At 41.9% G+C, this 23,388-nt stretch overlaps 4 long non-coding RNA genes across 4 annotated transcripts; 2 read left to right on the top strand and 2 right to left on the bottom strand.

Annotated features, from left to right (window-relative positions):
• Positions 1–1,526: 1,526 nt before the first annotated feature.
• LOC127331029 (uncharacterized) lies at positions 1,527–6,786 on the bottom strand. The gene is made up of 2 exons (XR_007869540.1): positions 6,559–6,786; positions 1,527–1,901 (listed from the first exon to the last, which is right to left on the bottom strand). It is a non-coding gene; the product is annotated as an uncharacterized lncRNA (long non-coding RNA).
• LOC127331027 (uncharacterized) lies at positions 3,957–7,703 on the top strand. Its single transcript, XR_007869536.2, has 2 exons — positions 3,957–5,345; positions 6,005–7,703. It is a non-coding gene; the product is annotated as an uncharacterized lncRNA (long non-coding RNA).
• Positions 7,704–10,878: 3,175 nt separating this feature from the next.
• Positions 10,879–16,141, bottom strand: LOC127331028 (uncharacterized). The gene is made up of 2 exons (XR_007869539.1): positions 15,914–16,141; positions 10,879–11,253 (listed from the first exon to the last, which is right to left on the bottom strand). It is a non-coding gene; the product is annotated as an uncharacterized lncRNA (long non-coding RNA).
• On the top strand, positions 12,321–17,058 carry LOC139830090 (uncharacterized). The gene is made up of 2 exons (XR_011751281.1): positions 12,321–14,698; positions 15,359–17,058. It is a non-coding gene; the product is annotated as an uncharacterized lncRNA (long non-coding RNA).
• The last annotated feature ends 6,330 nt before the right edge of the window (positions 17,059–23,388 follow it).

The following is a 23,388-nucleotide window of genomic DNA, read 5'->3' as shown; positions in this document are numbered from 1 at the left end:
CTTCAGAGGCTTCATCAGAAGCGGTATGGATGAAGAGGTTCATTGTAGAGCTCGGTGTGGTTCCTAGTGCATTGGACCCATTAATCATTTACTGTGATAACATGGGTGCCATCGCCAATGCACAAGAGCCAAGGTCACACAAGAGGCTGAAGCATATCAAGCTGCGTTACCACCCGATTCGCGAGTACATCGAAGATGGAGAAGTAAAGATTTGCAAAGTACACACTGATCTGAATGTAGCAGATCCGATGACTAAAGCTCTCCCTAGGGCAAAGCATGACCAACACCAGAATGCCATGGGTGTTAGGTATATTACAATGTAATCTAGATTATTGACTCTAGTGCAAGTGGGAGACTGAAGGAGATATGCCCTAGAGGCAATAATAAAGTGGTTATTATTATATATCTTTATGTTTATGATAAATGTTTATATACCATACTATAATTGTATTAACCGAAACATTAGTACATGTGTGATATGTAAACAACAAAGAGTCCCTAGTATGCCTCTTAACTAGCTTGTTGATTAATGGATGATTAGTTTCATAATCATGAACATTGGATGTTATTAATAACAAGGTTACATAATTGTATGAATGATGTAATGGACACACCCAATTAAGCGTAGCATAAGATCACGTCGTTAAGTTATTTGCTATTAGCTTTCGATACATAGTTACCTAGTCCTTATGACCATGAGATCATGTAAATCACTTATACCGGAAAGGTACTTCGATTACACCAAACGCCACTGCGTAAATGGGTGGTTATAAAGGTGGGATTAAGTATCCGGAAAGTATGAGTTGAGGCATATGGATCAACAGTGGGATTTGTCCATCCCGATGACGGATAGATATACTCTGGGCCCTCTCGGTGGAATGTCGTCTAATGTCTTGCAAGCATATGAATAAGTTCGTAAGAGACCACATACCACGATACGAGTAAAGAGTACTTGTCATGAGACGAGGTTGAACAAGGTATAGAGTGATACCGATGATCAAACCTCGGACAAGTAAAATATCGCGTGACAAAGGGAATTGGTATCGTATGTGAATGGTTCATTCGTTCACTAAAGTCATCGTTGAATATGTGGGAGCCATTATGGATCTCCGGATCCCGCTATTGGTTATTGGTCGGAGTGAGTACTCAACCATGTCCGCATAGTTCGCGAACCGTAGGGTGACACACTTAAAGTTGGATGTTGAAATGGTAGAACTTGAATATGGAATGGAGTTCAAATATTTGTTCGGAGTCCCGGATGAGATCCCGGACATCACGAGGAGTCCCGGATTGGTCCGGAGAATAAGATTCATATATAGGAAGTCATTTTATAAGATTTGAAATGATCCGGAAGGTTCTATGGAAGGTTCTAGAAGGTTCTAGAAAAGTCCGGAAGAAACCACTAAGGAAGGCGGAGTCCCGGTGGGACTCCATGTGGTGACCCGGCATACCACTGCATGGTGTAGTATGCAAGTCTGATATAACACCAATGAAACACCGTTCCACTAGAATTATATCGCTCAGAGTGGTACAACAGAAACATATGCGGGTCCAAGGCATGTCTATAGAATTACAATATTGACTCTGTTACATAAGATCATCACAGCCTCCTACTTTACAATGAGGTAAAACTGCAAATAAACTCCAGAAGAACGACTCGTAGTCTAATCCTATCACGAACTCTATTTGTAGAGTATTTGACTAGCTATAGGGGCTATGAATAGATTCTAGCTAATTAGGAGCTAGGTTTAGGAAGCTAGTTCCCTTCTATTGCTAAGCTAGGTTTTCTCCTTGTTGTATGTGGTATCTGACTCCTCTGACAGGTTCCTTGTCTCTTAAAGTAGTTGTTGATTCCTCGGCCTTCGAGTTGCACTGTAGATCCTCCTTCGATGCCTCCATATCTAAGCAGGGGATTTAAGAGTGGGATGAGTACGAGCGTACTCAACAAGTTCATTATAGGAAAGAGGTGTTTAATGCACTAGCTACAACATTAGACCAGAAAGTCTAATACCAATGCAGGTTTTCATAACCATTTCTTCAAAAGGTTGCTTTTATTCAGAAGAACTATGTCCGTCAGCCTTCACCGGTTTACTAGAACTTCATGGAGCTCCTTTCCGGCCGCGTTCGCAGTTCCATATCCCGGAACAGGGAGTGACAGGTCACGATTCTTTACACTCTGCAGAGGTGTGTTGCTTTACCCATAAGAGATCTTAACCTTGGTGCCAACCGAGTCTAGTTCTCGTCCACACTTCCTTTGGTGTGAGGCCCGGTATAAGGTCTAGCCAATCATGTTCCTCCGCTACCTCGAACACCCACCCTTTGTTGCATGCGCCGACCCTGGGTCCACGTCGGTCCCATTATTCCTGTAGATTTCAAGGTGGACCCCGACCACGACAACAGTGCTGGGCTCTACCATACACTCCTACGCCGGTGGCTGCAACCCATCATAGACCGCAATACCGTGGGGACTTAAGGCTTCCCCAGCCTACCGCTTGTTCTTCGAACGACAAGTGTCTACGGACTGTGCCGTGGGGACTTAAGGCTTCCCCAGCCTACCGCTTGCCGCCGACAGATACAAGTGTCTACGGTAAAGCGCATCCGTTGATGAACGAGAGGTGGAAACACTTTTGACTACTCCGTCCCACTCCGGATCTTATGGTTAACACGGGTATTACGGCACAAGAATCACTGGCGACATTTGTTGTTTAATCCTAGATGGATATAAACCCTTGCAATGGAACCTCCACCATATCAACACAATCCATGGTTCCATTGCCCACCACATAGTCATATTCATAGTTATGAAAGTAGTGTTTTTGGTTTTTATGCAATAGTGATAATCATAGTACTTTGCAAGTAATTTGATAGAAATAATCAAATGACATGAGCAAGTGATGAACTTGCCTTTCTTGACTGCAAGATTATGCAGGCAAGGTCTTCGATACGCAATAACTCCAAATTCTGAAATAGCATCATCGTCCGGTAAGGACGATGTTTAAAAGATTGGCAAGGATGCAATAATGCATAAGTATGAGATGCAATCGCTCTAAGCGTGATCTAACCCCGATGATTTAGGATTAGTGAGTGATAATGATTGGTTCAGGGTGTGTTGCACTTTTAGAGTGATTCCACAAACAAGGTTCTTATTAGGGTTTTGGTTGCCTTAGAATCATAAACAAGTGGTATATTATAGCATAGTAATCAACGTAGCACACAAGGAAAAGTAATTGGCATAATGTTAATATGTAAAGAACAATTGTTGGTTTAGGTACTATATGATATGGTTAATGATTACTTATCATATACTTCAAAAGAATAACTTTTGAAGAACATGTTCTTTAATAAAGAACAAGTATGATAATTAGGTTTGTGGGTTTCTATGGTTTACTATGATTCCAATTGGTTTCTGGAGTAAGTATTAGATGGATCCCAACAATGTTGGATTCATCCATAGTTAGAACCTGTAGGGTTGAGTTAAGCCTAAGCATCTTAAGTGATTTATTATAAATAGTTAATATCATGGTTGGTATACCTTATTGGTGATGGCTGGCTAGGGTTTATAGATTCTATTAAGCTGGTTTGATGGCTACTCATTATTTACTTCAAAAGAATAACTTTTGAAGAACATACTTCTTAAGTAATAAGAAGTATTACAATTAAGGTTGAGGTTGTCTAGGGTTTGCTTTTGGATCCACTGAGTAAATAATAGTTGGTCCCTAATTAGGATGGTTCATAAGTATCTAACACTAGTAGGGTTTGGTGTGTATGGAATATGATGCACAATATTGGCATGGTTTCTATTAGGGTTCATCACATTGGTGTGATGCTAGGCATGGATAGTTAAGGTTGATGTCTTTGATGATAGGGATTAGGATCTACACTTGGTTGACCCTATTTGATCATCTAGGTCTGATGGGTATGCATACATGGGATACTAAATTCTTAGTGATAGGGCTCCTACATTTTATATGGACATGGCAATAATTTAGTTGCTATTATGGTTCTATGATTGAAAAGAAAGAAACATGATCACATGTTATAATTTCTAGGGTTTAGGGTTAGAAGCAATTTAGGTTTTTTTTTTTACATAAAATAGAGTTAGGGTTTCATACATGAGGTAACTAGGTTTTCATTTTATTTCCCTCTTGTCAAAGGAACAACTTGGTAAGTAAAGTTGAATTTAGGAAACAACTCTTAAATATAATTCAATAATGGTTTTAACATTTTTCTTATTTTTCTTATAAGAAAATGATAATTAGTATTAATACCATTTAGGGTTTAAATGATAATCTTAATGTTAACATGATGAAAGAAAATTACTTCTAGTGTTTTCTTTATTTTTCCTAAATGATTTTTATTTAATGTATAGATATTAAACACACATAAGCGCATATATTACTTCTAAGCACTTGTATGTATAAGTGCTATACACATGTGTGTACGTGTATTAGTACACTAGTTTGCAATATAACAACGTGTATTAGTACACTAGTTTGCAATATAACACACACGCACACATATTAATGGGCTAGTTGTAATTTAGGTAGAGCTAATGGGATAGTTAAGTGATTGGCTTCAACTACGGCCATTAGCATAGTCGGCCACAGCTGGCCAGCGAGTTGGGTCAAACCTACTTGCGTACACGAACACAACACGCGCACGCGATTCCTCTGTTCAGCACTCGCACTCGATGCGGCCGTCGCCGCTGCTCACGGCTCCGGCCATCGCCGGCCGCCTGCAGTGCCGCCAATCACCGGCGAGGCTCAGCATCCACATGCTCTAACTCTCCATCTTTTCAATTGGGTCCTCGAGGCCTCGCTCGGACGACCTCGTGTTGATCCCCTCTCATGACTACACGGCCGCGTGGCCTAGCTCCGGCTGATTCCGGCCATTGCCGGGTATCTCCGGCGCTGCCCTGTACCGGCGAGGCTACTCCTCCATCTCTCCCACGGCTCCCCTTCACCTTTACTTGTTCCTGTGCTCGCGCGCGTATTCTGGCTAACCCTAGCCCCTGCTGTTTCGGCGGTCGCCGGCCGACACCGGCGCTGCCGCGTCCACGCGACACAGGTCAACCTCTGCCTTGTCCTCTCTACCGTGCCGCCGCCACTCGCACCCACGCCCCTGGTTAACCCTAGCCATGGATTTGGTTTGGTGGCTGGAGCGATGCCGATGTGATGTTACTGGTGTACTGATTGTGAGGCCGTGCTGGTGATGTGGTGCGGCAATGATGCCGTGGTGGTGATGCCGCTGGTGTATCGTGTGTCGACCACCGTATCAACGCTGGCAAGATGGCGTCGCAGGCGCAACCTTGGCGTCCACGATCTCGTTTCCTCCACTGCAGCAATGTGAGCTAACTCCCCTCTCCCTCTATACTGTCAATGACCATGAATTGGAAATCATGTGCTGCAAAGTTACTACTGCTTCATAACTTGTGCTCCTGTGTTAAATATCTGGGTTATAGTGGAGCTAAATACTGATTTTCAGTTGATCATATCCTAGTAATTATATGTGATGATTATTGTGCTCTGTGACTTGAGCTAGTCAAGTACTAAATTCACTGATATGTGGAATATGCTTAATTTCCTGCCTCCATTTGATTGAGCACTCAATGTAATTTTAGTGGTACCTTAACTTTGCTGAAACATTCAGTTTGACTGTTCTTGGTGGGTTTAATTATGTAAGGAGCAAGTTTTGTTTCACAGGTGCATGGTTTACTTGAGCTTGAAACGTATTAATGCAATAGCTAGGCAATGTTACAGGGTAATGCTTGAATTTGGATGGATTGCTCATTCCTGGAAGATAAAGCTTGCTGGTTTGCTACTACCGTCCAAACAGAATATTTATTATACTAAAACTCTAGTTACACACCTATGTAACTTATTGATGAATGTAAACATATAAGATGCAAATATAATTGCTACAAGACAATAATTTACTTGATGGTTATAGCCTGGTGGCTTGTTGTGTGAGTTGGTATGCTTATAATTCCTTTGTTTGCTGATAGGGTTCTACTTGGTTGGCATGGGAATAATTCTTGGACCCTAAGTAGTTCCGATAGCATGCTGAATTGTTGATTAACAGTGGCTGCTTATGGTGAGGACTAAATCATGTGCATAAATGATATTGTACAGTAGCTGTGTTGGAATGCACAAACTGATGCTTTCCTGAGTTCTTGAATATGATCTAGTTGCGGATTATCAACTAGAGATGATTTTTGTATGGTTGGATTTTATTGGTGGACCTTGATGTTCCCTTTTTGATCAGCTATAACTGATAAGAACATATTTGGCTTGATCTTGTAGCCTTGCCAATGATGCAAAGGCTGAGGCACTATTTGTAATAAGAATAGATATATGTTGCTTATTTTATCCTCTATGATGATTCAGCATAGCACCTCTATGCAGATCTGAGAGGAATATATCTTTCTATCCTCCTAGGTGAAAACCTAGTTGAAGGGTAGCTAGATGATTTTACTGTGTATATGGTTCTATTTCCCCGAAAATGTCTATGGAAGAACAAATATTGTGTGATATATTTAAGCTAGTGGTTGGTCTCTACCTGTTGCTCTATAGCTTGATAGCTGGTTGGTTCTTCTAGCTTCTGTGATACTTTGCTTCTGGTGGCATGCCTTCTCCTCCTTACTTCCTGATCTGCTTCTTTATGATCTAGCTGATGAATGGGTAACTGCTATCAACAGAACTATTGATATGATTTGGTTGGTTTGGTTAGTGGAGATATTGTGAAGGAGCTTCAGATGAGTCTGCTGGTGTGCTCAAGAGGTGTTGCGGTTGAATGAGTGTGTGTACTATGAATTCTTCCTGGTAGAGGGGTTTATATACTACTTATACTGCTGGGCTCATGTTGTGGTGTCGACAGCACACAGGTTGCATGTGGTGACTATGCTGCCTGTGTGTTCCTGGTACATTGCATGTGATCAAGTAGATATTTGTGTGCCTCCTAGTGCAAGTCAGTGAGGCACGCCTGTTTGATCTTATCTACTAAGGTGGCCTTTATTTTTGCTACTGCCAACTGTATTACTTTGATTGGCTGTGATGGTTATATGCTGAAACAAGATGTGAGTTTTATTACTTATTATGTGTGGCTATTGATTCATCTTGACTAACTATTGTCAATGGTGAATTACTTAAATTGAAAACTTGTAGGCATTTAATAGACACTAGCTAGATTAAAGGGAAATGATAAATTGATTGCCTTGTTGCCTCAAATAGTGTTGCCTTGTCATCTGGATCAATTACTGTTGCCTAAGTGATATTCAATCCCTGATGTTGCAGTCCTTGTTGCCTCATGATATTACTGACCCTGTCTCCTAATTGATGTTCAGTCCCTCTAATCACCATTTGGGATCAAGATTAGTTCTTGACTCCCATTAGCTAGTTTCCAACATTAAAATGCCTCATCATGGATGATGGCGACATTTTAATCGTAACACTATTCTCTTTTGTCTTTGTTGTTTGTTTTACAGGAAGAAAGGATAAGAAGAGGAATAGAAGATTTAGTTTAGGGTTTTCTTTTATTCTTTTGTAATTTTATATTTCTTTTCTAACGTGTAATTTGTTGAATAATGTTATTTGTAATAAAGTTTAACTCATTTATTCATTTGTAATTATCAAATGTATTTACTTTTACATATTATATTTATATACTTGTTTAGATTTCAAATTCCAATTCAAATTCTTATTTGACTTTTGTCTTTCATATTCTAATTTTTAATTCAAATTGTTTCTCCCAAAACACATGACTTCACAAAGGTCATGTCGAAATTTGTCGCACTCGCATCGATGACTAACTCAATTCCACCGATGCAAGAGAAACCTCGATCCCTTTGACAGTTTTAAACAAAAGCGCGAAAATTCCCCGGATTTTCTATGCATGAATGCAATGCACACATCTGTTTCCTCTATCTTTGTAACCCCAATACCTGGGATATTACAGTCTCTACCCCTTAAACTAAACTTCGTCCTCGAAGTTTGAACTCTCTCACGTTTCGGAGTGTGGATCAGACTTGTGCAGACCACATCTTTTCTCAAACTCCTTGGTGATCTCACTAGATATAATTGAATATATCCCATGTCCAGTTTCTTCCTGGAATCCATTAGGGTTTATCTCTGAACCATGGTTCTTACTTTGATTCCTTGATCTCTTCCAACTCTATAAGCTTGTTTCCTTTCTCATTGAATATTCAATGATTGGGACTTCTTCTTGTCCTGACAGTCTTAATTGAGGACTAATTGGATAACATTCTCTTATTTGATAAAATAGGTCTTTGTTTTTCCCTTACTACCAAAACTGCAATAATGGTACTTGGTAAGGTACTTACCATGGAAATGGTTGTGATGATTTATTTCCCTAAGAATGGATTAGACTCATTTAGTCCATCTAATCATGGTTTATAGTTGATTCCTATAACTATTTTGGTTATTTAGGTTCCATGAAAGGAATCATTCTATTAATCTTTGATATTGGTATGTTCAATCTTCTTCATTCTTTGACCATCTTGAGCTGTATTTGGTCTACGGTATTTTCTTTGTCCAACTTCTTTATGCTTGACTTACTTGAGCTTCCGTACTTCTGAGTAAATATTACTCACTTTCTCAAGTTATAGTCCACATCTTACTTCCTCGAGGTATGAACCTCGGCTTCTGGTCTGACATCCTTTTGAAAGTAGTGTTCAATAATCTTATGAAAATAAGATCGAACTTCCTCTCAGTTCAGACCTTCATCATCTATCTTGCTCAAAATATTGAGTTTTTGTACCTCCAACTCAATCTTTACTCTACCCCTTAGAGTGTTCTTATGTTCTTCAACTCCTTTTCTTCCAACCATTGGGTTTATGGTTAGAATATTGGTCTAGGTCTAGTTTATGATTTATATTCCTCTAAGGTTTTACGAAGAATATCTGTGGTGCATCCACTCAATTTGTGGACATCCCACATGAATCCTTCGACTAAATGATTATAGGTCACTATTATTTGGTTCACAAAAATTTATTTGTTCGTAATTTCTTGGTAAAAATAATCCAATGATGGACTACTTGATACCAATTATGGCTATTTGTTATCTAAAACTAGATCTTATTATAGGTTCTGATCAACTGGTCGGGACATCTTCTACTTTATCTCGCAGTATTGATCCTATACCAATTGTGGTCTTCTGATATCAACTATGTTCTTCTTATATCTGCTATGGTTTCATAGGTCATCTTCCTTTTTCGAGGGTTTATTGGTGCAAGAAAACCACTAGCTGACACTATGATTATAGTATCCTAAGTGATTTCCCATGCATCCCTCATCTATATTGACTATGGATCTGCTTGAGCTTCTCCATAATCACCAGATTTCTTACCTTCATGCTTCTCATGTACTAAAGTACTCCTCTGTTGAGGTAAAGCATGAATTTTGATTGGTACTTCCTTCTGAATATTGTGGTTGCTTCCCACAATTTTGCTTCCTTTTTCTGATGAACCTTCATCTTGTCTTCAGAATCTTCAGAATTCGTCACTTCCTCACACGAATACTATTACCCTCTAGATCTATAGCATCAAGTAAGAACTTGATATTGCAACATGCATTTGCATATCAAAGTTAAAGTTCATGTATGGATCTAGTCAAACAATGAAAATCCAAATAAATCCAAGAAAATTCAGCTTTGTGCTTATACTACACATCATCTTAAGCCTGAATATACTAGTTGAGTAAGACATCTCTAAACATCAGGTTGAGATGTGTAGTATATAACACCACATAAGATAGGTTTATATCGTGATACTTAGCACGAATATATGGGATTCTACTATTTGTCTTCACTTTTACCTTAATTGCACATTTGCAATGAGATAAACTTGAAACAAAGTGGTCTAGGATAGTTAGGGTTAACCTAGTTTTGTTTGGAAGTACTACTTAACTTTCATTTTATTGAGGACTATCTCACATGATATGTCTAGGTTCTAACATTGCTACTTTAAACACATAACTATGGAAATATAGCTCATATACTTCCATAAGTTCTTACCATATAACTAGGGTTCTGATGTACTTGACACAGTTCCCATGGTTTTGGAACCCAATCTTACTCTATTGTTTCGCGTCTAACTTCTTATCATACTCCTCCTAAGTATTTATGATATTCTAGTCCATCACATAACGATTCTCAAGTGAATCATATATGATTAGTAAATCTATCATGTAAGTAAGCATATTTTATTCCTATCACTCTTCCTTATCTCTCATGATTGACTCATCATGATCTATTCTACCTCAAATCACTTGTTTTTATTACTTACTATCAGTTGTTTCACAAATTTAGATAATTTTTACTTACCCTATTACTTATCTGGTATACACCTTCTAGTAGGATATCTTACTTATCTTTGTCACTTAATATTATTCCTATTACAGGTTTGGATAATTCTTACTTGACCAAACATATGTTGGTACACATCTTCCAATAGGATATCTTCCTTATGGGTGTATCCTCTCTTTGGACTACCATGTATTGTATACCAACTGTGATCTACCCATCTATTTTTTAGGAACCTAATTGTGTACTACATGTTTGGGATTAGCTGACTAACTTTACTTTATCTTGGTAAGTTAGGTAAGAAATGTTGACTCAAGTGTGTCAGGATTATTCTCAAGTGAATATCCATCTCAAGTCATAAAAAGTATTTGGTTTATCTAAAACAACTTCCTATAGACACTACCAATCCTATAGGTCTCCTTTAAAGGGTTTTAATCCTAGGGTCAAAGCATTTGCTCTGATACCAACTGTGGTGACCCGGCATACCACTGCATGGTGTAGTATGCAAGTCTGATATAACACCAATGAAACACCGTTCCACTAGAATTATATCGCTCAGAGTGGTACAACAGAAACATATGCGGGTCCAAGGCATGTCTATAGAATTACAATATTGACTCTGTTACATAAGATCATCACAGCCTCCTACTTTACAATGAGGTAAAACTGCAAATAAACTCCAGAAGAACGACTCGTAGTCTAATCCTATCACGAACTCTATTTGTAGAGTATTTGACTAGCTATAGGGGCTATGAATAGATTCTAGCTAATTAGGAGCTAGGTTTAGGAAGCTAGTTCCCTTCTATTGCTAAGCTAGGTTTTCTCCTTGTTGTATGTGGTATCTGACTCCTCTGACAGGTTCCTTGTCTCTTAAAGTAGTTGTTGATTCCTCGGCCTTCGAGTTGCACTGTAGATCCTCCTTCGATGCCTCCATATCTAAGCAGGGGATTTAAGAGTGGGATGAGTACGAGCGTACTCAACAAGTTCATTATAGGAAAGAGGTGTTTAATGCACTAGCTACAACATTAGACCAGAAAGTCTAATACCAATGCAGGTTTTCATAACCATTTCTTCAAAAGGTTGCTTTTATTCAGAAGAACTATGTCCGTCAGCCTTCACCGGTTTACTAGAACTTCATGGAGCTCCTTTCCGGCCGCGTTCGCAGTTCCATATCCCGGAACAGGGAGTGACAGGTCACGATTCTTTACACTCTGCAGAGGTGTGTTGCTTTACCCATAAGAGATCTTAACCTTGGTGCCAACCGAGTCTAGTTCTCGTCCACACTTCCTTTGGTGTGAGGCCCGGTATAAGGTCTAGCCAATCATGTTCCTCCGCTACCTCGAACACCCACCCTTTGTTGCATGCGCCGACCCTGGGTCCACGTCGGTCCCATTGTTCCTGTAGATTTCAAGGTGGACCCCGACCACGACAACGATCTTTGGGCTCTACCATACACTCCTACGCCGGTGGCTGCAACCCATCATAGACCGCAATACCGTGGGGACTTAAGGCTTCCCCGACCTACCGCTTGTTCTTCGAACGACAAGTGTCTACGGATCGTGCCGTGGGGACTTAAGGCTTCCCCAGCCTACCGCTTGCCGGTAGCGGATACAAGTGTCTACGGTAAAGCGCATCCGTTGATGAACGAGAGGTGGAAACACTTTTGACTACTCCGTCCCACTCCGGATCTTATGGTTAACACGGGTATTACGGCACAAGAATCACTGGCGACATTTGTTGTTTAATCCTAGATGGATATAAACCCTTGCAATGGAACCTCCACCATATCAACACAATCCATGGTTCCATTGCCCACCACATAGTCATATTCATAGTTATGAAAGTAGTGTTTTTGGTTTTTATGCAATAGTGATAATCATAGTACTTTGCAAGTAATTTGATAGAAATAATCAAATGACATGAGCAAGTGATGAACTTGCCTTTCTTGACTGCAAGATTATGCAGGCAAGGTCTTCGATACGCAATAACTCCAAATTCTGAAATAGCATCATCGTCCGGTAAGGACGATGTTTAAAAGATTGGCAAGGATGCAATAATGCATAAGTATGAGATGCAATCGCTCTAAGCGTGATCTAACCCCGATGATTTAGGATTAGTGAGTGATAATGATTGGTTCAGGGTGTGTTGCACTTTTAGAGTGATTCCACAAACAAGGTTCTTATTAGGGTTTTGGTTGCCTTAGAATCATAAACAAGTGGTATATTATAGCATAGTAATCAACGTAGCACACAAGGAAAAGTAATTGGCATAATGTTAATATGTAAAGAACAATTGTTGGTTTAGGTACTATATGATATGGTTAATGATTACTTATCATATACTTCAAAAGAATAACTTTTGAAGAACATGTTCTTTAATAAAGAACAAGTATGATAATTAGGTTTGTGGGTTTCTATGGTTTACTATGATTCCAATTGGTTTCTGGAGTAAGTATTAGATGGATCCCAACAATGTTGGATTCATCCATAGTTAGAACCTGTAGGGTTGAGTTAAGCCTAAGCATCTTAAGTGATTTATTATAAATAGTTAATATCATGGTTGGTATACCTTATTGGTGATGGCTGGCTAGGGTTTATAGATTCTATTAAGCTGGTTTGATGGCTACTCATTATTTACTTCAAAAGAATAACTTTTGAAGAACATACTTCTTAAGTAATAAGAAGTATTACAATTAAGGTTGAGGTTGTCTAGGGTTTGCTTTTGGATCCACTGAGTAAATAATAGTTGGTCCCTAATTAGGATGGTTCATAAGTATCTAACACTAGTAGGGTTTGGTGTGTATGGAATATGATGCACAATATTGGCATGGTATCTATTAGGGTTCATCACATTGGTGTGATGCTAGGCATGGATAGTTAAGGTTGATGTCTTTGATGATAGGGATTAGGATCTACACTTGGTTGACCCTATTTGATCATCTAGGTCTGATGGGTATGCATACATGGGATACTAAATTCTTAGTGATAGGGCTCCTACATTTTATATGGACATGGCAATAATTTAGTTGCTATTATGGTTCTATGATTGAAAAGAAAGAAACATGATCACATGTTATAATTTCTAGGGTTTAGGGTTAGAAGCAATTTAGGTTTTTTTTTTTACATAAAATAGAGTTAGGGTTTCATACATGAGGTAACTAGGTTTTCATTTTATTTCCCTCTTGTCAAAGGAACAACTTGGTAAGTAAAGTTGAATTTAGGAAACAACTCTTAAATATAATTCAATAATGGTTTTAACATTTTTCTTATTTTTCTTATAAGAAAATGATAATTAGTATTAATACCATTTAGGGTTTAAATGATAATCTTAATGTTAACATGATGAAAGAAAATTACTTCTAGTGTTTTCTTTATTTTTCCTAAATGATTTTTATTTAATGTATAGATATTAAACACACATAAGCGCATATATTACTTCTAAGCACTTGTATGTATAAGTGCTATACACATGTGTGTACGTGTATTAGTACACTAGTTTGCAATATAACAACGTGTATTAGTACACTAGTTTGCAATATAACACACACGCACACATATTAATGGGCTAGTTGTAATTTAGGTAGAGCTAATGGGATAGTTAAGTGATTGGCTTCAACTACGGCCATTAGCATAGTCGGCCACAGCTGGCCAGCGAGTTGGGTCAAACCTACTTGCGTACACGAACACAACACGCGCACGCGATTCCTCTGTTCAGCACTCGCACTCGATGCGGCCGTCGCCGCTGCTCACGGCTCCGGCCATCGCCGGCCGCCTGCAGTGCCGCCAATCACCGGCGAGGCTCAGCATCCACATGCTCTAACTCTCCATCTTTTCAATTGGGTCCTCGAGGCCTCGCTCGGACGACCTCGTGTTGATCCCCTCTCATGACTACACGGCCGCGTGGCCTAGCTCCGGCTGATTCCGGCCATTGCCGGGTATCTCCGGCGCTGCCCTGTACCGGCGAGGCTACTCCTCCATCTCTCCCACGGCTCCCCTTCACCTTTACTTGTTCCTGTGCTCGCGCGCGTATTCTGGCTAACCCTAGCCCCTGCTGTTTCGGCGGTCGCCGGCCGACACCGGCGCTGCCGCGTCCACGCGACACAGGTCAACCTCTGCCTTGTCCTCTCTACCGTGCCGCCGCCACTCGCACCCACGCCCCTGGTTAACCCTAGCCATGGATTTGGTTTGGTGGCTGGAGCGATGCCGATGTGATGTTACTGGTGTACTGATTGTGAGGCCGTGCTGGTGATGTGGTGCGGCAATGATGCCGTGGTGGTGATGCCGCTGGTGTATCGTGTGTCGACCACCGTATCAACGCTGGCAAGATGGCGTCGCAGGCGCAACCTTGGCGTCCACGATCTCGTTTCCTCCACTGCAGCAATGTGAGCTAACTCCCCTCTCCCCTCTATACTGTCAATGACCATGAATTGGAAATCATGTGCTGCAAAGTTACTACTGCTTCATAACTTGTGCTCCTGTGTTAAATATCTGGGTTATAGTGGAGCTAAATACTGATTTTCAGTTGATCATATCCTAGTAATTATATGTGATGATTATTGTGCTCTGTGACTTGAGCTAGTCAAGTACTAAATTCACTGATATGTGGAATATGCTTAATTTCCTGCCTCCATTTGATTGAGCACTCAATGTAATTTTAGTGGTACCTTAACTTTGCTGAAACATTCAGTTTGACTGTTCTTGGTGGGTTTAATTATGTAAGGAGCAAGTTTTGTTTCACAGGTGCATGGTTTACTTGAGCTTGAAACGTATTAATGCAATAGCTAGGCAATGTTACAGGGTAATGCTTGAATTTGGATGGATTGCTCATTCCTGGAAGATAAAGCTTGCTGGTTTGCTACTACCGTCCAAACAGAATATTTATTATACTAAAACTCTAGTTACACACCTATGTAACTTATTGATGAATGTAAACATATAAGATGCAAATATAATTGCTACAAGACAATAATTTACTTGATGGTTATAGCCTGGTGGCTTGTTGTGTGAGTTGGTATGCTTATAATTCCTTTGTTTGCTGATAGGGTTCTACTTGGTTGGCATGGGAATAATTCTTGGACCCTAAGTAGTTCCCGATAGCATGCTGAATTGTTGATTAACAGTGGCTGCTTATGGTGAGGACTAAATCATGTGCATAAATGATATTGTACAGTAGCTGTGTTGGAATGCACAAACTGATGCTTTCCTGAGTTCTTGAATATGATCTAGTTGCGGATTATCAACTAGAGATGATTTTTGTATGGTTGGATTTTATTGGTGGACCTTGATGTTCCCTTTTTGATCAGCTATAACTGATAAGAACATATTTGGCTTGATCTTGTAGCCTTGCCAATGATGCAAAGGCTGAGGCACTATTTGTAATAAGAATAGATATATGTTGCTTATTTTATCCTCTATGATGATTCAGCATAGCACCTCTATGCAGATCTGAGAGGAATATATCTTTCTATCCTCCTAGGTGAAAACCTAGTTGAAGGGTAGCTAGATGATTTTACTGTGTATATGGTTCTATTTCCCCGAAAATGTCTATGGAAGAACAAATATTGTGTGATATATTTAAGCTAGTGGTTGGTCTCTACCTGTTGCTCTATAGCTTGATAGCTGGTTGGTTCTTCTAGCTTCTGTGATACTTTGCTTCTGGTGGCATGCCTTCTCCTCCTTACTTCCTGATCTGCTTCTTTATGATCTAGCTGATGAATGGGTAACTGCTATCAACAGAACTATTGATATGATTTGGTTGGTTTGGTTAGTGGAGATATTGTGAAGGAGCTTCAGATGAGTCTGCTGGTGTGCTCAAGAGGTGTTGCGGTTGAATGAGTGTGTGTACTATGAATTCTTCCTGGTAGAGGGGTTTATATACTACTTATACTGCTGGGCTCATGTTGTGGTGTCGACAGCACACAGGTTGCATGTGGTGACTATGCTGCCTGTGTGTTCCTGGTACATTGCATGTGATCAAGTAGATATTTGTGTGCCTCCTAGTGCAAGTCAGTGAGGCACGCCTGTTTGATCTTATCTACTAAGGTGGCCTTTATTTTTGCTACTGCCAACTGTATTACTTTGATTGGCTGTGATGGTTATATGCTGAAACAAGATGTGAGTTTTATTACTTATTATGTGTGGCTATTGATTCATCTTGACTAACTATTGTCAATGGTGAATTACTTAAATTGAAAACTTGTAGGCATTTAATAGACACTAGCTAGATTAAAGGGAAATGATAAATTGATTGCCTTGTTGCCTCAAATAGTGTTGCCTTGTCATCTGGATCAATTACTGTTGCCTAAGTGATATTCAATCCCTGATGTTGCAGTCCTTGTTGCCTCATGATATTACTGACCCTGTCTCCTAATTGATGTTCAGTCCCTCTAATCACCATTTGGGATCAAGATTAGTTCTTGACTCCCATTAGCTAGTTTCCAACATTAAAATGCCTCATCATGGATGATGGCGACATTTTAATCGTAACACTATTCTCTTTTGTCTTTGTTGTTTGTTTTACAGGAAGAAAGGATAAGAAGAGGAATAGAAGATTTAGTTTAGGGTTTTCTTTTATTCTTTTGTAATTTTATATTTCTTTTCTAACGTGTAATTTGTTGAATAATGTTATTTGTAATAAAGTTTAACTCATTTATTCATTTGTAATTATCAAATGTATTTACTTTTACATATTATATTTATATACTTGTTTAGATTTCAAATTCCAATTCAAATTCTTATTTGACTTTTGTCTTTCATATTCTAATTTTTAATTCAAATTGTTTCTCCCAAAACACATGACTTCACAAAGGTCATGTCGAAATTTGTCGCACTCGCATCGATGACTAACTCAATTCCACCGATGCAAGAGAAACCTCGATCCCTTTGACAGTTTTAAACAAAAGCGCGAAAATTCCCCGGATTTTCTATGCATGAATGCAATGCACACATCTGTTTCCTCTATCTTTGTAACCCCAATACCTGGGATATTACACTCCACCTCCCATGGCCGGCCAACCCTAAGGGGGAGGAGTCCCAAGTGGACTCCCCAAGGGGGGCCGGCCACCCCCTCCCGTGGAAGGTGGGAATCCCACCTCTAGTGGGAGTCCTAGCTTGGGTAGGTTTCATGTGTTATGGAAGGTTTTGGTTTGGGGTCTTATTCGAAGACTTATAGACCAACTCTTGGGTGTTCCACCTATATAATGAGGGCCAAGGGGAGGGGGCCGGCCACCCCAACAACCACCAAGGTGGCCGCACCCCTTGAGGCCGGCGCCCCCCTCTCCCAAACCCTAGCGGCTCTCTCTCCTCCACCACATCCCGCACGCTTAGCGAAGCTCCGCCGGATTTCTCCACCACCACCGACACCACGCCGTCGTGCTGTCGGATTCAAGAGGAGCTACTACTTCCGATGCCCGCTGGAACGGGAGGTGGACGTCGTCTTCATCAACAACCGAACGTGTGACCGAGTACGGAGGTGCTGCCCGTTCGTGGCGCCGTGATCAAGATCTTCTACGCGCTTTTGCAAGCGGCAAGTGAACGTCTACCGCAGCAACAAGAGCCTTATCTTGTAGGCTTTGGAATCTCTTCAAGGGTGAGACTCGATAATCCTCTCGTTGCTACTGTCTTCTAGATTGCATCTTGGCTTGGATTGCGTGTTCGTGGTAGGAAATTTTTTGTTTTCTATGCAACGTTATCCTACAAACATATCTAATGATAACGGTGTTGCTCGCCATCAAAAAGGCTTCAGTACGAGCAACACATGAACAATGAATAAACAAGATACTGCATAGATCGCAAGATGCGATCTAGGCAGCATAGCGCTTACCCGGAAGAAACCCTCGAAACAAGGGGTGGCGATGCGCCTAGATTGGTTTGTTGCGAACGTGATCGTCTTTCTTTCTCAATAACCCTAGATACATATTTATAGTCCGTAGACTTTCTAACTTGGGAATAAACCCAACCGTGTACGAGCTAAACTCTATCTCTTAATTCTAACCGACACGCAACGTACCATAATTTACAGATACACGGGCAATCTAGCCCAAACTCTTGTACAAGGCCGATTCATGAATATTTTCCGTGCATATTCTCCAAGCCCATCTCAATCACGGCCCAACTCCTGACTTGGTTAAAATCTGGTGATAACACATGCCCCCCCTGGTTTTGGCAATGATAATTCCAAAACCACTCCATTTTTTCTTCGTAGGGTCACGTCGTGGCAGAGCAGAACCGTCGCAGTATCATTTCATCATGATGCCTTACCTTCTCAACTTCTCTGCACGATTTGACAGTTTTTTGGCACCACTTCCTCAGAAACCGCTGTAGCATTAAATCTCCACTATATCCCCTTTATTTAACCGTGCCGAGCAGTTCGCCTCTTCATCCTCTTGCTCCGTACTAGCCATCGGCAAAAAAACCCCCTCCTCTGCAGCCATGTCTTCCTCTTCCTCCTCTGCCTCATCGGGTCTTTCCTCCCTATCCTCCTCCTCTCGTGAGCCGATGCCGGAGTGGGACTCGCTGGCGGCTTACGACCTCCGCGCCCCAGAGAAGTGGGACAAGGAGGACCATGATTCCTCCGTCTGGTCGGAGGATGACAAGTCCTCGACCGACGGAGACGACGACCTCCAGTTCCTCGCCGATGGGGAGCTGGAGGCGGAGAGCGAAGATGACCTCTTCTCCTGGGATGACTTCACCTCCTCCGACGAGGAGGAGGAAGAGGAGGATGACGATTCCTCCGACGAATACCCGCCGGCTAAGCGCTTCCGCGCCGGGTCGGATGATGACGACGACGAGGATGAAGAAGCCACTGCCGAGGGCTACGGGAGCAGCGACGAGGAGCCCACCGACAGCAGTGCTGACGGCAGCTACGACGGCGACGACGAGGGCAGCGACGGCCCTTAGATTAGGGACTACTAGTATAGGGCTAGTAGTAGTAATTGGCTCCTCTTTTGTTCTTCTTTTCTCGAGCAATCGGCTCTTCTCTGTAAAAAAACCCCTTCTATTAATGAATAAAATGTTTCTATGTCAATTTTGCTTTCATATTAATTTTGCCGATCGTCAAAGCAAGTCAATGTGCAAAGAGCCGATGGCAGCGCATTGGCCTTTACCATAAAACACGAGTAAGGCCAAATCAGCTTCGTATTCACACGGTAACCTGCAACCTTCGTCTGAGAGAATAAACTCAGATCCCCCAAATCGCCGCTCGAACAGATCCAACTCACGGCCACGCGAATCTTAGATCTCAATCACGCAGATTCAACTCCTCAGCGAATCCAATGGCAGAATCATCCCACGCCAATGCCACGGTCTCTGGCCTGAAAGTAATCTGTTAACTGCTCAATTGAGCTTGTTCCTCTAGAGTCGATGGCTATGCATCGGCTTTTTAGCCTGAAGTCGATGTCTGTGCATCAGCTGTACTTGTGTCCCGTTGCTTTGCATATTTTTCTAAAGTCGATGTCTGTGCATCGGCTGTGATTTGTATGTACAAAAAAATTTTTACTGGCCGATTTTATGCATCGGCCCCCATATTTCACTGTCCGTCATCCCACATGCTTGGGAAATATTTCTTGAGATGTTGACCATTGACAGCTACTGGGAATTTGACACCGTCCAGCTGCTTGAGCATGTATGCATTATCCTTCAAAACTTGGTCTACTCTGTACGGCCCGTGCCAATTCGGAGACCATTTACCATACACTTTATCCTTAGTTCCCAATGGCAATACAGCTTCCCATACTAGATCACCAACTTGGAACTCCTTTGGTCTTACCTTCTTATTGTATGCGCGGGCTACTTTGGCTTTGTTCTCTTTAATCTTCTCCAACGACCAAAGTCTGAGTTCCGTTAGATCCTCAATGCTATCACTCATCAGGGCTGCATATTCTTCAGTTGTTAGATCGTTCTGAAACGTAACTCGTCTCAATCCAGCCGTTATTTCCCAAGGCAATACGGCTTCTTGTCCATAAACTAGATGGTAAGGCGAGGTTTTTATAGCTCCATGACATGACATGCGATAAGCCCACAAAGCTTCCGACAATACCTCATGCCAACGTCTAGTGTGCTCGTCAACTTTCCTCTTAATCAGCTTGATAAGGCTCTGGTTGGACGCTTCAGCTTGCCCATTTGCTTGAGCATAGTATGGAGACGATCGGATCAACTTAATTCCCATGTCATCGCAGAACTTTCTGAACTCTTTGGAAATGAAGACCGAGCCTCCATCGGTCGTGATAGTCTGGGGAATCCCGAATCTATGAATGACATGTTCTTTCACAAAATTGATAACATCTTGGGATTTTACTGACTTCATAGGGACGGCCTCCACCCATTTAGTGAAGTAATCTGTAATGGCCAAAATTCACTCGTGGCCTTTGCTCGATGCAGGATGGATTTTGCCGATCATATCCATGCCCCAACCTCGAAATGGCCAAGGCTTGATGATGGGGTTCATTGCTGATGCAGGTACCATCTGAATTTTCCCAAACATCTGACACGCTTGACATCCTTTATAGTACCTGTAGCAATCCTCAAGCATGGTGGGCCAGTAAAACCCTGATCGCCTGATCAGCCATTTCATCTTATGAGCCGACTGATGAGTTCCACAGGCGCCTTCGTGTACCTCGTGTAAGAGCCGATTCGACTCGGCTGGTCCCAGGCATTTGTAGAACAAGTCATCTCCTATAAGGACATACTTCATGGCCTTATACCTTATCCGTTTAGGTGCCCCCCGAGCCGGATCTTTCAAGTAATTGAAGATATCGGCTCGCCAGTCGTCCTGTTCTAGGAATTGCACCTGAACATCGGCTCCTTCTGCTACGTCCTTGTAGCCTGATGCCATCTGTGCGAGATCATTGGCCTCGGTATTTTGCGACCTTGGAATCCAATTGAAGTTTATGTACCTAAATTGTGCCATCAACTCACGGCATTGCATCCATAATGGGAAGAGCGACTCGCTCTCGCACTTGTATTCCTCCGTGAGTTGGGAAATCACCAACTTAGAGTCTCCAAAAAGCTCCACTGCTTCTGCCCCGGCTTCTATAAGCAACTCCATTCCCTTGCGTATTACTTCGTACTCAGCAACATTGTTGGTGCAAGGGGTAGATAATCTGATGGAGAAGGAATATGTTGCCCCTCGGGGCGACACGAGTAGAATGCCGATGCCGCAACCATCATCACAAGCCGATCCATCGAAGAACATGGCCCATGCACGTACAGACAGCGCTGCTATATCAGTGTTGATTCGTTCAGCAATCAGATCGGCTAACGCTTGTCCCTTGACTGCTTTCGCCGGCTGATACCGGAGATCAAATTCCGATAATGCAAACATCCATTTACCGAGTCGGCCTTTCAGCACAGGAGCCGACAGCATATGTTTAACAACGTCTGACTTGCATATGATGATAATTTCTGCTGTCAACAAGACGTGACGAAGCTTGGTGCAGGTAAAAAACAAGCAGAGGCACAACTTCTCAATCTCAGGGTACCTCGTCTCTGCACCCAGCATCCTCCTGCTGAGGTAGAAAGCAACTCTCTCCAGACCATCATACAGTTGCACCACCACTGAGGCGATGGAAGTGTCAGCCACTGATAAGTATATATAGAATGGTCTGTCTTGCTGGGGCGGAACCAACACAGGTGGCTTCGTCAGATATTCTTTAATCTCGTCAAACGCCCGCTGTTGCTCTGCCCCCCAGTGAAACTCGTCATCAGATTTAATTTTCACCAGTCCCATGAATGGCTCGATTCGTCCTGACAGATTGGAAATGAATCTTCTGACGAAGTTGATCTTGCCGATGAGAGACTGGAGTTCCTTCTTCGTGGTAGGTGGCTGCATTGTTTGCACTGCCTCCTGACTTTTTAGGCCAATCTCAATTCCGCGTTCATGAACCAAGAAACCCAAGAATTGACCGGCCGTTACACCAAAAGCACACTTCTTTGGATTCATTCTTATCCCGAATTTTCTAGTTCAGTCCAGGATGCATCGCAAATCGTCCAAGTGTCCTTCTACGGAGACAGACTTGACCACCACGTCATCGATGTAAATTTCCACCAACTTGCCGATCAGATCATGAAAGATGTAATTCATGGCTCTTTGGTACGTTGCGCCGGCATTCTTCAGTCCAAAAGTCATGACTACATATTCAAACAAGCCCACTGGACCTGGAACTCTGAATGCAGTCTTGTGTATATCTTCTAGAGCCATGAAAATTTGATTATAGCCAGCATTGCCATCCATGAAGCTTAAAACCTTGTGACCAGCAGCTCCATTGATCAATGTCTCTGCTACTGGCATGGGATATTCATCCTTTGGAGTGGCTCTATTGAGATCTCGAAAATCTATGGCGACGCGCCATCGGCCGTCCTTTTTCTGCACAGGTACGATACTAGAAATCCACTCAGCGTACCTGCATGGCCTGATGAATCCGGCGGTCAACATTTTCTCGATCTCTTTCTTGACTTCTTCTAGAATATCGGCCTTCATCTGACGTGCACGTTGCTGGAACGGCCGAAATCCTTTCTTGAGAGGGAGCCGATGCTCAATGATGCTCATGTCTAACCCAGGCATTTCCGTGTAATCCCATGCAAAGCAATCTGGGTATTCTTTCAACAGAGCTATCATCAGACTCCTCAGATGCGGATCTAACTTTTTGCTGATAAAAGTTGGTCGTGGCTTATCCCCAGGACCAATGTCAACCTCTTCTAGCTCATCAGCCGATGTAAACCCATACCTTATCTTTCCGTCGCCTGCTAGATCGATGCTAAACACAGGCAAAACGTATGGCGAGGATAATATGGGCCGATTGCTGGAATCGGCCCCCATTTTGATTGCACTGGTCAAAGAAGGTTTACAACTTGTTCGTGCTCTACTACGTGAAATGCTTGAGGTAGGATCATTGCTTTTTATTTTTTGGGGCCGATCACAAGGATCGGCCTTGCCACGTACGTCCATAGACGTTGTTCTTGCTACTCTGTCAGGCCGGTGGATAAGACCAGCCTCACCCCGTTTTTTGTAACATCGATGCGCTCACAGCCGTCCAAACTGATTCCAGAGAGCGGCCCTTGGTCTTCCGCGTCCCAA

This window comes from Lolium perenne, chromosome 2, assembly GCF_019359855.2.
Source record: "Lolium perenne isolate Kyuss_39 chromosome 2, Kyuss_2.0, whole genome shotgun sequence".
In the NCBI taxonomy this organism is placed as follows: domain Eukaryota; kingdom Viridiplantae; phylum Streptophyta; class Magnoliopsida; order Poales; family Poaceae; genus Lolium; species Lolium perenne.
Note: the sequence above shows the minus strand (reverse complement) of the source record. Positions and strands in the feature narration are given on the sequence as shown.